The sequence below is a fragment of the Ipomoea nil genome, unplaced genomic scaffold (assembly GCF_001879475.1).
Source record: "Ipomoea nil cultivar Tokyo-kokei standard unplaced genomic scaffold, Asagao_1.1 scaffold2845, whole genome shotgun sequence".
Lineage (NCBI taxonomy): Eukaryota > Viridiplantae > Streptophyta > Magnoliopsida > Solanales > Convolvulaceae > Ipomoea > Ipomoea nil.
Window position 1 is genome coordinate 3,352,655 of NW_017619273.1, and position 16,491 is coordinate 3,369,145.

Genomic DNA, 16,491 nt, shown 5'->3' on the forward strand with positions numbered 1-16,491 from the left:
AGAGGTTAGAGATGGCAGAGAAAGCCAGGATTGAAGAAGAAATTAAAGCTGCCCAAACACTTCTACGGATGAGGGCAGAATTCGACCTCAAAATCAAGAGAGAAGCTGCCAGAATTGCATTGGATAAGATGGTAAAAACTGTTGAATTCAATGATGCTTTGCAGATAATGAGAGATTTTGAGGGTTTGTTGAATGCAACTGATTCTGATTGTTAAAAACTAGCTAATTTTTTGGTGGTATATGTATAGATGTGATTTTGTGTTTTGATCTCCAATTTTAATGGCTATACAAAATTTGACCTGAAATTTTTTATCTTGTTTGCAGTTGTGGTTGCTATTGATATGATTTTGATGTGCATCTCTTCACTGGTAAAAGCAGAAGATATTGATGTTTTTTATGCCTTTTCATATTGTGCTTCTTACTGCTCAATCTATATTTCCTATACATGTACCATTGTTTTTGCCAGAAGAAGATTAATTCTGCTACGCTATATAGTATATACATAGTAGTATGAAGAGCAATAATCTCTTTAATTAGCTAATTGGAAATTTAATTTCCTTTCGTGCCAATGCATTTTTTACTTTGTTATCCTGGTATACATCAAGATCAACTCGCATGTGGCAGACACTCTATACATAGTAGATCAGATCATTCACAAGATTTTGTACGGAAAGATGTAAAAGAGTGGTTGAACTAACTGTCTTCGAAATGATATTGAATTGGCTTTGATGGGTGGCCCGGCCCCTTGATTTTGTGAGGTGAAGGTGTAGATTTGTTGAGATTTTAGAAGTTGGGGATTTTTTTTCCCATCTTTACAGAGTATATATCAAATTCCAGTATTAAGTTTTTAGAAGGAGAGGTCAATGAAATGAAGATTCTTAGTTTGTGATTTGAGAGTTTTGATTGATATGTTGATCCTCATTAGACTTTTAGGTTGTACGTTTAACAAAGGTTTTATTTCTTTATGTATGTAATCGAGTCGAGTCCAACTCAAATAGTTAAATCTTGAAGTTAGATTTGTTTTCAAAAATGAAAATTTGAAGTAAATTAAGTTGGTTCTAATTTTTGAGTTTGAGCTAAATTAACTCAACTCAATCCAGATAACAATGAAGAGGAAATTTTTTTTATCTTGTTTGCAATTCTAGCTGCTGGATATGGCTCCATACCAGCTCCTTGGGCAAGTTCTGTTGATTTTAGCTTTTACAGGTAATAATTTCCACCAAGCTGTAGTTTTGCTTTGTAAAATTGGGTTCTGAGCACAAGGTTGTACCTTCAGCAAATTTTGCTTTGTAAAATTGGGTTCGTCTTTGTTTTTAAAATTTAAACATAAGAATATGAAACTACATGGGGCAATTAAGGTGGAATAGAGGAAGTATTATTTAATTGTAATCAGACTTCTTGCTATCAATAAAATGAATCTCCCATGGCATTGTTTATGCAGTAAAGTGCTTTCTTTCTTGCAGATTCTTTGATTTTTCAGAACCGGTAGCAAAGAGAGCATTTAGAGTTCTTAAGGTCTCTTCGGCTCCTTGTCCAATTCAATCATCAATTTTAAAGAAAATTCTTAACAAATAGATTTTTATTTGTGGTATTACAGTCCTTCTCATAAAGGTTCAGATTTCATATATTGTCAGGAAACTCACAATGTAATGTCTGTGTCAATTCACCCTTCTGGAGATTGTCTTCTGGTAGGCAAGTAAAGTTCTCTTGGAATTAAATTATGAACAATTCTTAGGGCTAGTGATGCTGCTCCCATAATTTTCAAGCTGACCTCTCTCTATCTTTGAAATCAAAATACCCATCACTTACTCTTGGAAAATCACATATTCTTTAATCTTCGATTCGATCTGTTAAAATACCGTGTGTTACACTTGATGTTTGCTTTCTTAGGAAATATGGTATGTTGTACTTGACCTTTTCTTTTAACTCTTTGCTCTAGACGACTAAGAAATTTTATAAGATGCATTGAAAAATGGGTCTTGTGTGCTTAAAGTTTTAATAAATAGAAGAAACTCAAAGTGAACTGTGACTTTTACTGATGCTAGGAACTTTAAAGATCATCAAGCTGAATAACTGGCCTTTAGATGCCTTGTGCAGAAAAAGTAAATTAGAGTAAAAATATACTGTTTTCTTGTCATGTTTTAGATGTGGTGTTAGTCGGACTAAAATTGTTCCAAGCTAATTTACAGTGGCTTAAGGATTCTGTAGTTTTTCCCCTCCCTCATAGTTAAGTACAGAATACTGAGTCTTAGACTCACTCTTAATTGCTAAATTGCTGCATTATATTACTGATTTTTCTTAAATTGGCATCTGACCAGGGTACTTACAGGAACTGTTCACTCCATCCCTCATTTATATGACATCAATACTTCTCAAAGTTATCTGCCATTACATTTCCAAGACAGTATTGTTAATGGAGCCATAAATCAGGTAGATCGAGTCTGCATTTTGATAGGCTTTACATCATAAAAGTTGATTACTTGATGAGTTTCTCTGTTTATCAGGTTAGATATTCACGAAGCGGTGGCATGTTTGTAACAGCATCCAAAGATGGTGCTATTCGGTTGTGGGATGGCGTAAATGGCAATTGTGTCCGATCCATAGGTGGTGCACATGGAACAGTGGAAGCCACAAGTGCAAACTTTACAAAGGATCAAAGGTGAAAGATAAAAACCGAATTTCATCTCAAGCGCTAGTGATTCTTGAATACATTTAAGTAGGAACATTCTCTTAACTACATCCTGCACTAGTAATAGTTCCTCTTTTATTGAGTAATGTATTCCTGAGTGCACTGCAACAGTATATCATATTGTGATGTTTGGTACACTACAGAGGTTACCGTTTTATACATGTTATTGGGTAGAACACAGATTAAGGTTGTAAGTTTTTTAGGTATGTCCTCTCATGTGGAAAAGACTCTTCTGTGAAGTATTGGGAAGTTGGCACAGGAAGATTGGTGAAACAGTATCTTGGAGCTGTACATACAAAGTTGCAGTTCTTTTGTATGAATTGAATCCCTTAATAGACATAAGCTTCTCCCCTTTTGCATGCATTCTAGTAAAACTTTTTGGTGGCTTGAATGTGAGAATTTTTCAAACGTACTAAGAGATAGAGCTGCAGTTCCTATTGCTCAAAACTCAAAACTTGTGTTGCTACTCGACTTAGATTGTTTGTTGTTGATGTAATTGATTGTGTTACTCCATAAGTCTTTCCGTATTGAGTAACTTTTAATTTGCTCCTATAGCATTCCTTGTTACTTGATGTCAATTTTTAAGTCATTTTTAAACTCATACAATGATGGGTAATGTTGATTGTTTATGACTCATGTAAATTTACAAAGATAATTTTGAGGGGTTTTAATTTCTAATCCTATTTTACACTGCACTATTAAAATCTATTATTGCACTTATTCCTAACATAAGCATTAAAGGATGAAAGTAGTAAGCTATGACTTCATGCAATTAGGGATTAAGTTTAGCAATTTTAGTAGTCAAGGACTAAAGTGGTGAAATCTTAATAGTCGAGGGACCATTTTAAGTAAAATTGCATAGTTATAGACTAAATTGAGTAATTTTAATAGTCGATGATTAAATTGGTAAAATTTTAATAGTCGAGGGATCAAATTGGGTATTAAGTCTTATTACATTTATTCCTCATTAAAGGATGAAGGTATTAAGCTATGACTTCATGCAACAAATAGTAAGAGGCTAAGGCAGGAAGCCATAAATCCAAAATGCTTACAAAGTATGTAGACAGTAAGGCAAAGGCAACAAGGCCAAAAAAAAAAAAAAAAAAAAAAAAAAAAATCATTTCAATTCAACTACAGTTTTATTTGATTATATACACACAATACGTGAGACATGTTATTCAGTTTCATTTCAACACAACTAAACTATCACTTTTTTTGAATGTTAAACTAAACTAAACTATCATTTTAATTCAATTATAGTTTCATTTGATAATATAAATATAATATGCGAGACAAGTTATTCAATTTCATTTTAAATACATTGTAGTTTCATTTTGTTCTAAACACACCAAAAATACAAAATTTGTTAAAATTTAACTACTGTCATTTTTTTACTTAAAGAAATGGCGTTGTCTTCAGCGTATGGACCAAGGACCACCGTATAGCAACCGTATAAATGATATCCTAATGCCATTTTTGGGCCTTGGCACATGCCGCACATCAACGGATCGTTATGTTGTGCATCCGTAGGCACCATGCATGGTGCATACGGATGCACAACATAATTTGCCATAAATCAAGATCTTTTCTCAAATTGGCAAGATGCATTAAAACTTAAAAGGCATGAAAACTTTTTTTTTTTTTAAGGAAGAAACTTGTAATGAAAAACTACTATTTTTTATCCATGCGATGCACGGAATTGATTTGTTATAATATACTAAGAATATTTGAATCGATATATAATTATATAAACTATAACATCAAATATTATATTCATTGACGAAAGGCTATATATATAATTATAGAAATAAATAAGCCATCTTAAAAAACATACATACCGAGAATCATCAATGACGAAATCAATCAACCTTTGAAGATTTTGATTGGCTTGGATAACTTTTGGCTCAGTAGTGAAAATTACATGGCTAATCAAATATGTTAAAATCAGCCAAACCATTTTAAGTTGGCAGTTATGAATGAATTATTATAATATCAAAAAGAAATGCAGATAACACCCAATATAGAACGAAATTGTAATAAAAAGTTACCAATTAGATGATTGCTATCCACACCTCCGGGAGCCTTCAACGACTCAAAATCCTTGAGTTTAAACATGTGTTTGGGAAAATCGGATCCATCTTGATCTGTAACGCTAATCACAATGTCATTATATTGTTCGCTTCCATAATGTACTTGTGCTTGCACGACTTAAACCTCATGCGAGAGGTTTGCACAATGAAATTGTGAATATCGTAGAGTTTCCCTTCCTTCAAGAGTTTGTTGAATTTTTCGAGAGGATTTGTAAATGGATGCAAATTCCTCGAGGGAAGCACCCATAAATATTAATAAGTCTACTATACTAATAAGTGCCCAAGAGAGTTAGACCTATAATGGGTAGAAAAAATGGCGGTCAAATTTTTTAATCAAATGAATGGCTCAGATTGATCAGATTTTAATTTTTCCTTTAAGATCTCCTAATTTATCCTTAATGAATATAATTATCCGTTAACTTTTTTGTTAATTTCTGTTAGTTCACCGTTAATTTACTCATTAATTTCAATAAGGTCTTAGGTTCGAACCTCATCCCAATCAAAGTTAGCATAATTAGTACTCTATTTTACTCTTAGTAAATTAAATAATAATTTAGTAGCTACAACAAAAAATAATACATATGCATTTCTTTAATTTAGAATTATGTGTCTACAATGTCTTTATTTCAAAAAAAATATTCATTATCAATAAATTAAATAAAAGAAATAATTTTCATTAGTTATATTGTCTTTATTTTTCTCTAATATAACAATTCTTTACATTAAAATTCATCAATTGATTATATTCGCTACATTGTCCCTACAATGTCTTTATTATACAAAAAAAAATAAAAAATATTCATTATCAATAAATTAATTAAAAGAAATAATTTTATTAGTTATATTGTCTTTATATTTCTCCAATGTAAAAATTCTTTACATTCAAATTCATCAATTGATTATATTCAGTACATTGCCTATTATCTTTTTTTGTGCACTATTTTTTAATTAAATATCAAAATTATTGATGGAATTAATTAAACCGGGGGTCCAGATTAATTAACCTGAATGTATGAACAAATGTAATAAGTGTATGATGAAAACGATAATTGGGGTATAAATATCGGTACGAATATAGTCACGGAGACAGATACTGTATTAATTGAATATGTAACACTATTACAAAGGCTCTGGACGTGTAATAACAAGACACTAAGAAGTAAAGACCCAAGATAGAACATGATTTGTAATGCCGAGACAATGCAATATTTATACCGGGCATGAGTCGACAAACTCCCCTAAAGTCATGGTAGACCACAAGACTAAGTCGAAGCCCACCTAGTGGGCCCGCAAGACCAAGTCAAGGCTCATCATTCTGAGCCTCGGCCGCTCGGGCTATCTTCGTTAAGCTATGCACTCCTAGACCCGGGTCCTTATTATTGGGCCATATATTTTCAATATATCCATCAGTTATAATACAAAATAATGCTATATATTTATTTACCAAATATTTTATTAATAACATGAAAAATTAAAAAATTATAATTAATAAAGTCAATCATATTAACTACTTGAGGGATTTGTTGACAAAGAGAGTATTCAAATCACACAATAAATTGAAGTGAGAACTACCTCACAATGTCCTTGTTTGACAATCAGAAGTTAGCGGTTAGCGTTAACAGATTATATTAGCGAATTTGACCAGTGAATTATATTAACGGTTGGTAAAAAGATGAAAAAATTAGTTGTTTAGATTAACATGAGAAATGAGCTAAGGGTATACATATTTTTTAATAATAATAATAATAATAATAATAATAATAATAATAATAATAATAATAATAATAATAATAATAGCAATAACCTTTCATACCCTGTAAATTAATGCATGCATGCAATAGGAATAGAAAACTAATACCAACCCTCTACTATCTAGTCAGGCCAGGACACAAAAGCCTTAAAAATGCAGAATTTTGTTTTTGTGGGCAAAAGAACTAATACCACAATGTTTCCAGAACCCAATGGGATTTCCCCTTTATAGACAATTGCTGAAGCACCTCTGCCTATTTCTTCCCTAAACCCATTTGTGGCTTTTGCAAGCTCATTATAGGAGAAACTTAACAATGCAGATTTGATTGCAATAATTTCGTAGAGATCTTGAGATGAACCTTTCTCGGTCCCGAGGGGTTCATCACAAGTCTGAACAAAATTTGTTCCACAGCTCCCATACTCATCACTTGGATCTAGAAGTGAATAGCCTTGAGGGCACTTACAAGATGGTCTCTTGGTATTATCATCATCAAGTGAGCACACGTTGTTATACCCACAAGCTCCACTGCCATATTTTCCATTAATTGCAGTGCAGATGTTTTCGGGTTGAGACCAAGTAGAGCTCCAGGTTTGGTTAATGGTAGAAATCTTTGGAATACCTTTTGAAAAGTACTAGCTAAAAATCCCTCCGTCTTATTTTTATGTGTTTAGTTCCGATATCAAGATTTCATTTGGAAATACAACAGAGAACAAATTAAACATGAGCACCATTTATAGCAACACGTACAGTTCTTGACTTTTCGTTGTAAATGCATGGGGCCATACCTTTTGAAAAGTACCACAATTTGATAATTAGATTTGTGTACGTGTAAATGCATGCATGGGCCACACCTTTTGAAAAGTACTAGCTATGAATTAAGACCGCAAATTATGCCGTGCAACCGGCCGGTGCACACAATTGTAAAAATGGCGTCGTTTTGATTAAAAACGATGCGTTCGTCTTTAAAAAAAATCAGTTTTGATTGTTGTTGATGACATTATGTTGTGCATAATTTGAATTATATATCCAGAATTAATGAACTATACATCAAGAATGAATAAACTATATATCCAGAATGAATGAAATATATATCCAGAATGAATGAATGAACTATATATCCAGAATGAATGAACTATATAGTTCAAATTATGCACAACATAACGCCGTTTACGGCAATCGAAACTGAATTTTTTTTTTAAAAGTCAGACGTCAAAACGACGTCGTTTTTGCAACCGTGTGGACCATGCATGGTGCACATAGTTACACAACATAACGCTCCAATTAAGACCATCTTTATTTCTATAACTAGTTTTTCAGGCATGAGATAATATCCATCATTATTTTTAAATAAGTATTTCAAAATATATCAATGTAAGATTATATAAGAAATATTCATGTATATCTAATTGAATGTTGAATTTGTTTATTTAAATTAGTAATTCAAAGTATATAAATGCAATATAATATATGAGAGATTGATTATAATTGTCGCAAAAATAAATATTTGCAATTTTGTAATAATGTTAGTCTAAATAAATACTATTTTTTGTTTAAATTTTTCTAAGTCTTCTTAATTCTCTTTTGGGTAACATTGTCATTGTATTCATCTTCAGTACTTGTCCTTTTCTTTTTTATTAGTAGTGTGTCATGTGCAATTGGGTTACTGGTGGTAGCATAGAGGGCAGCATCATGCAATGAGATTATGGTGTAGGAAGTTTTAGATTTGCCTTGTTGTGTATATGACTGAGATCCTAATTAGTTGTAATATGAACTCTTTATCTTGCAAGCGTCTGTTGATATTTGGTAGTGATAATTTTTTCACCAATGTTTCATGTGTTGTGAATTGAAATTGTGTATTATGTGAAAGTATTGAACAAAATATTAATATTGATTTTATTTGTATAAAATATTTGGTAAATAAATATATACGGAGTAACATATTTTGTAGTATATAACTTTGCAAGCCCGGATTTTGGGCAGTGCAAGCTCGGCTACCGCACAGGGCCCCAAATTTTAGAAGCTCAATATTTTATTTTTACCTAGTTAGTTTAGAAATAAAAATTAAAAATTTTTAATTAAACCTAAAAGGCTTTATAAAAAAAATGGTAGGAACATGTATTTATTGTATTTTAACTTTGCGGTCTAAGGTTCAAAACTTGTGCACACTATTATTAATATTCCATAATATGTCTATTTTTATTTGTGCATTGCACGGAAAAGATTTGTTATAATTTTTAAATTATAACAATGAATATTATATAGTGCAATTGATGAAATGAGTTGTATCGATTATATTTTTTTATGTTATCCTTGCTTAAATTCGAGCAAATAATTGCTCAATTATCCGTGCAGTGTGCGTGCAATGTATGTGCGATGCACAGATAATTTTTTTGTGTTATATATTTTGATAATAAAATTACGGTATTAGTTTTAAAGATTTTAATTTTGGTAGCTATAAGGCCTTATTTATTTACTCGAACATGGCCACAAAAATATAAAAACCGACACTGGTTTTCTTTGGTGGACTGCAGGAAAAATGGGCAAAGAAAACATATCTTGCTTGTGTGTGCTAGAGTTAATTCCAGCAATGGTCCTCCGACTATTGCGATTTTCCAAAATTAATCCCCAACTTTTAATTTGGACAAAAAAGACACTTGACTTTCAAAAGTGTTCCACCAAAGGTCCTTTTGTTAGATTTTCATGTGTTGCCGGTTAGTTTTAGGGACAATTGTGTCTTTTCATCATATTGGGTCAATTAAGTGAAGGGTAGAATGGTACATTACTTGGTCTTTTAATTGGCTGCTAAAATCCTCTTCAACTGCAGTAACGCAAGGTACAGTGGTCCCATCTAACGGTTCATCAGTATTTCCTCCAATCTCAACGGTCTCTGTGTTCTGGCCATTGTTCCTTTTTCTCAGGTTTGCTTCCACACGGCTTAGGGGGCAGAACTCAGTCACATGCTTATTTCCACCACAACGAGTGCAAAATGAGGCAAAGTTCTCATAGATAATTTTCTGCTCAATGATTCTGCCATTATGCAGTTCAATGGACACACTTTTCATAGGTTTAAGAGAGCAATCAACATCAACTAGAACACGGGCAAAAGTTGTCTTCCTCTTATCTCTTGTGAACCGGTCCATATAGATGGGTTCACCAATACCTCCCGCAATCTTACTCAGAGCACCAGGATTCCAACATGGATTAGGAAGGGGGGGCATTCTAATCCATGTTGCATTCTAATCCATGTTGGAATGAACCGGTAGTCCCCATATTCCTCGGTGAATGTTTTCGGTGGTGGCTGAATGAACAACCTCGATCTTCCCAAACAGAGCATAAGGACCACCTGCTAACACGGAGTCTCTGTCTTCCTTTCTCTTGAACCAAAACATGACATGGCCATTCAAGTGTTAATCCAGACGTACCAGACCTTCCACAAAGCAGCTGGAGCAGTGGACCCATTACTTGTGCTTGCCATCGGAGAGTCAGACAGAATCCTAGTAGGAGAGCAAGGAAAACACTGGCTCCCACATGCAGATTATCCGGTTACCTTGGCCGGTTCTCACAGGCAGATTAGCCGGCCACAATAAACGCAGGTGCACACAGACACCCGGCAAGGACAAGGACGTACCATTCTTGAGTTGTACTAGCGTTCTTCGTTGTTCTCTTGGTACTGGAGGATAATATGAACGGCTACTGCTACACTAAGAAGGAGAAGAAATCAATACAATCATAGGACACATTTGCCCCTGTACTAACGGAGAAGGAACGGTCACTTAACAGAAGGACCTTTGGTGGAACACTTTTAAAAGTCAAGTGTCTTTTTTGTCCAAATTAAAAGTCGAGGACCAATTTTGGAAAATCGCAATAGTCGGAGGACCATTGTTGGAATTAACTCTGTGTGCTATGAGTAATGTGCATTCCAACTCTAAGGACGAACAGTATGTACACCAAGGTGGATGCAGCCACCTTCTTTTGAAAATTAAAAAAAAAATTATTATTTTTTCTTTAAATTTTTAAAAATAATTAAAATATCTTTTATATATAATTTGACATTATGGCATCATCTTTAAGGAAAACTTAGAATTTTAAAAAATACTCTTTCCAAAAAAAAAAAAAAAAAAAAAAAAAAGAACTTATAAAAAATGCTATTTGCACAAAAACATATATAGTAAAAAAAAACATATATAGTAAAATACACAAATAAAATTTTCTGAGGCAATTTATAACACTATATTGATGATTTTAAAACCCTATATTAGATATTTATAGGGACTTACCGTAAGCCTAGCAACACGAACGACGAATCCAAGGACAGTCAAAGCGGAGAGGTGGTCGCCGATGAGAAGGGGAGAGGCTCTGGGCGTCTTAGTTCGGGAGGTGAGAGTTGAGAGATAGAGGGGTGAGAGAAGGAAGAGGTGGTCGCCGGTCGGGGTTGAGAAGGGGAGAGGCGATCAGTGAGAAGTGGAGAGGCGGTCGTCTGGTGGGTTTGGTCTGGGTAGAGTCAGGCCCGGATTTTGGGCTGTGCAAGCTGGGCTACCGCATAGGGCCCCAAATTTTAGAGGGTCCCAAATTTTATAAGCTCAATATTTTATTTTTATCTAGTTAGTTTAGAAATAAAAATTAAAAGTTTTTAATTAAATCTAAAAGGCTTTATAAAAAAAATGGTAGGAACATGTATTTATTGTATTTTAACTTTGAGGTCTAAGGTTCAAAACTTGTGCACACTATTATTATTATTCCATAATATGTCTATTTTTACTTGTGCGTTGCACGGAAAAGATTTGTTATAATTTTTAAATTATAACAACGAATATTATATAGTGCAATTTATGAAATGAGTTGTATCGATTATGTTTTTTATGTTATCCTTGCTTGAATTCGAGCAAATAATTGCTCAATTATCCGTGCAGTGTGCGTGCAATGTGTGTGCGATGCACGGATAATTTTTTTGTGTTATATATTTTGATAATAAAATTACGGTATTAGTTTTAAAGATTTTAATTTTGATAACTATAGGGCCTTATTTAATTACTCGAACAGGGCCACAAAAATCAAAAAACCGACCCTGATTTTCTTTGGTGGACTCCAGAAAAAATGGGCAAAGAAAACATATCTTGCTTGTGTGTGCTATGAGTAATGTGCATTCCAACTCTAAGGACGAACAGTATGTACACCAAGGTGGATGCAGCCACCTTCTTTTGAAAATTAAAAAAAAAAAAAAATTATTATTTTTTCTTTAAATTTTTAAAAATAATTAAAATATTTTTTATATATAATTTGTCATTATGACATCATCTTTAAGGAAAATTTAGAATTTAAAAAAATACTCTTTCCAAAAAAAAAAAAAACTTATAGAAAATGCTATTTGCACAAAAACATATATAGTAAAAAAAAACTTATAAAAAAAACATATATAGTAAAATACACAAATAAAATTTTCTGAGGCAATTTATAACACTATATTGATGATTTTAAAACCCTATATTAGATATTTAGAGGGACTTACCGTAAGCCTAGCAACACGAACGATGAATCCACGGACATTCAAAGCGGAGAGGTGGTCGCCGATGAGAAGGGGAGAGGCTCTGGGCGTCGTAGTTCGGGAGGTGAGAGTTGAGAGATAGAGGGGTGAGAGAAGGAAGAGGTGGTCGCCGGTCGGGGTTGAGAAGGGGAGAGGCGATCAGTGAGAAGTGGAGAAGCGGTCGTCTGGTGGGTTTGGTCTGGGTAGAGTCAGGCTCGGATTTTGGACTGTGCAAGCTGGGCTACCGCACTGGACCCCAAATTTTAGAGGGGCCCCAAATTTTAGAAGCTCAATATTTTATTTTTACCTAGTTAGTTTAGAAATAAAAATTAAAAGTTTTTAATTAGACCTAAATGGTTTTATAAAAAAATGGTAGAAACATGTATTTATTGTATTTTAACTTTGAGGTCTATGGTTCAAAACTTGTGCACACTATTATTATTATTCCATAATATGTCTATTTTTACTTGTGCGTTGCACGGAAAAGATTTGTTATAATTTTTAAATTATAACAACGAATATTATATAGTGCAATTTATGAAATGAGTTGTATCGATTATGTTTTTTATGTTATCCTTGCTTGAATTCGAGCAAATAATTGCTCAATTATCCGTGCAGTGTGCGTGCAATGTGTGTGCGATGCACGGATAATTTTTTTGTGTTATATATTTTGATAATAAAATTACGGTATTAGTTTTAAAGATTTTAATTTTGATAACTATAGGGCCTTATTTAATTACTCGAACAGGGCCACAAAAATCAAAAAACCGACCCTGATTTTCTTTGGTGGACTCCAGAAAAAATGGGCAAAGAAAACATATCTTGCTTGTGTGTGCTATGAGTAATGTGCATTCCAACTCTAAGGACGAACAGTATGTACACCAAGGTGGATGCAGCCACCTTCTTTTGAAAATTAAAAAAAAAAAAAATTATTATTTTTTCTTTAAATTTTTAAAAATAATTAAAATATTTTTTATATATAATTTGCCATTATGACATCATCTTTAAGGAAAATTTAGAATTTAAAAAAATACTCTTTCCAAAAAAAAAAAAAAAACTTATAGAAAATGCTATTTGCACAAAAACATATATAGTAAAAAAAAAACTTATAAAAAAAACATATATAGTAAAATACACAAATAAAATTTTCTGAGGCAATTTATAACACTATATTGATGATTTTAAAACCCTATATTAGATATTTAGAGGGACTTACCGTAAGCCTAGCAACACGAACGATGAATCCACGGACATTCAAAGCGGAGAGGTGGTCGCCGATGAGAAGGGGAGAGGCTCTGGGCGTCGTAGTTCGGGAGGTGAGAGTTGAGAGATAGAGGGGTGAGAGAAGGAAGAGGTGGTCGCTGGTCGGGGTTGAGAAGGGGAGAGGCGATCAGTGAGAAGTGGAGAAGCGGTCGTCTGGTGGGTTTGGTCTGGGTAGAGTCAGGCTCGGATTTTGGACTGTGCAAGCTGGGCTACCGCACTGGACCCCAAATTTTAGAGGGGCCCCAAATTTTAGAAGCTCAATATTTTATTTTTACCTAGTTAGTTTAGAAATAAAAATTAAAAGTTTTTAATTAGACCTAAATGGTTTTATAAAAAAATGGTAGAAACATGTATTTATTGTATTTTAACTTTGAGGTCTATGGTTCAAAACTTGTGCACACTATTATTATTATTCCATAATATGTCTATTTTTACTTGTGCGTTGCACGGAAAAGATTTGTTATAGTTTTTAAATTATAACAACGAATAATATATAGTGAAATTGATGAAATGGGTTGTATGGATTATGTTTTTTATGTTATCCTTGCTTGAATTCGAGCAAATAATTGCCCAATTATCTGTGCAATGTGTGTGTGATGCACGGCTAATTTTTTTGTGTTATATATTTTGATAATAAAATTACAGTATTAGTTTTAAAGATTTTAATTTTGGTAGGGCCTTATTTATTTACTCGAACAGGGCCACAAAAATCTAAAAATTGATCCTGTAACTTTGATATTTAATTACAAGATAGTATATAAAAAAAAAGACAGTGGACAATGTACTGAATATAATTAATTAATGAATTCGAAAGTAATGAATCTTTAAATTTTAGAAAATAAACCAGGACTATGTGGTCTAGTGGTACCCGGGTTGGACTTCCATTTGGAAGATTATGGGTTCGAGCCTTAGTTGTGTTTTAGTAGGTTGAGAAAGTATATGAACAGATACTATAATGTAATAGAGCCAGTAACTTTCAAAAAATAAAGATAATGAAATTATACTTCTTTTTAATTTTTTTATAATTAATAATTTTTTTTGAATAAAGGCATTATAGACTAATAGACCTCTAATTCTAAATTAATTAAATTCATATGTATTATTTTCGGTTGTAGCTACTAATTTATTTAATTTAATAAGAGTAATAAAATGCGTACTTACTTTTCATCCACAACAATGAAGTCATTGATTTTTTTTTTTTAATTTCCATTCGTTGTTGAGACAATTGTTTTGGGAATTTGTCAATGACAATTGCTACAATTGTTGTCAATAGAGGATGATATTAAATAATTCGAAATATATGATTACAATAAATATTGTTATAATGATATACTAAAAATTAACTTACAAATTTCTTTAGAAGTTTTCGTGCATTGATAAAATTCTGAGAATAATGTGTAAACTTGTTCAATTGGAGCCAGTGTGATGTCAACATTATCAATTCTTTGGAAAATGGTCCTACCTTCTTGGGAAACTATATATTGTCATTACAATCATTAATTTCCTAGCTAATTTTAATCGCACAAAATCACTTCAGAAATGACTATGTTTAGATATTCAAAATTCTGCCTAATTTGTGTATTTAATTGTGTTTTAAAAAATTAATTTTGGTGTGTATTAAACATTAAGGGGGCGTTTGGTTCAGGTTATATAAGATAACCAAGGGAATGTGACATTCCAAAACTCACATTCCGGTGTTTGGTTCATATTATCTCAGGGAATCTAACATTCCCAAGGAATGTCACATTCCCTCCACATAGGATTTTGAAGGGAATGTGATTCCCTTCAAAATCTTAGGTAATCTAAGATAACCTTGGTTATGTTAGTTATATATATATATATATATATATATATATATATATATATATATATATATATATATATATATATATATATATATATTTATTTATTTATTTATTTATTTATTTATTTATTTATTTATTTTTATTATGTTATGTTAGTTTATAAAATAATTTTGTTCCTCAAGTTCAAGATTTTAGTTAATATTTTAAAATCATGTGATTATATATGATACCGTTATCTTATTTATTTATTTTAATTTTTAAATTTATTAAAATATATGAAAATATGTTAAGGATATTATAGTGTGTATAAAAGATAACCCTAAACCAAACATCATTATATTACATACCCCAATTTTAACCAAACACAGGAATCTAACATTCTCAGTAATCTAACATTCCCAGCAATCTAACATTCCCTAAGGTAATCTTACATTCCGTGAACCAAACGACCCCTAAAGGCAAGTCATTCTTAGGTTGCATTCATTGCCATCTAGACTATAATATTGCAGTTGCGGAAAAGATAAAACTCAAACACAAGAATTATGAATTATGTTACAATAATTATGGAACAAAAAGATACATTATTATTTATATCTTGTATCTCAATCAAATTTAATGAATATTCCACTGAGCAAATTCTAATTTTAGTCATTGACTATTTATGTATTGACAACTACAGTTTTGTCAATTTTTTATAATAAAATTTGCTTTATAATATCCTTGACTTTTTATTATTTAATTGCAATGATCATTTGGCGTTGTTGGCAGCCATTAATAGAGCTCTAACCTATAAAGAAGATGGAGGGGGCGGGGGGGGGGGGGGGGGGGAGGGTAGAAGAGAGAGCTAATAAGTAAGTACGGAGTAATTTTCTTGGAGAGTGGGTAGCTGGTGAAGGAAAAGATCCTCCTCCCATTTTCTTTACCTAGAGGGATAAGATAGGTACGTAAATTCTCTTTCTTGAACTCCAATTAGGCTTGTGTAGGTTTTATCCAAAATATTTATTGTGTAGAATATGATCCAAAAACAACGTCTTTTCGCGTAACTTTTTTTCACGCGACCCACGGCAACATATATTTTTATAACTTATAGGGATAATTTATATTGTATATTATAGTAAAACATATTGTACATTAATCTAACTTATCTTACATTATCTTACTCTAGAAGTTTCATTATTTTAACACATAATGTACATTATTCTAACACATAATATACATTATTCTTTCACATAAAGTACATTATTCTAAATCATAATGTACATTATTCTAACTCATAAAATCCAATGGCGTCGTTTTTTACTGCGGTCAACTGTATTAACGATCAAAATGTCTTTGAATTTAACGACATTTCAACGATTTGGTAACGGAGGAAA

At 32.3% G+C, this 16,491-nt stretch overlaps 1 long non-coding RNA gene across 2 annotated transcripts; it reads left to right on the plus strand.

The window, feature by feature from the left end:
- The first annotated feature begins 2,286 nt into the window (after positions 1-2,286).
- Positions 2,287-2,937, plus strand: LOC109160188. Of its 2 annotated transcripts, none has more exons than XR_002050701.1 (3): positions 2,287-2,430; positions 2,505-2,659; positions 2,893-2,937. It is a non-coding gene; the product is annotated as an uncharacterized LOC109160188 (long non-coding RNA). The 2 variants fall into 2 exon arrangements; XR_002050702.1 differs by having other exon boundaries at positions 2,864-2,898.
- The last annotated feature ends 13,554 nt before the right edge of the window (positions 2,938-16,491 follow it).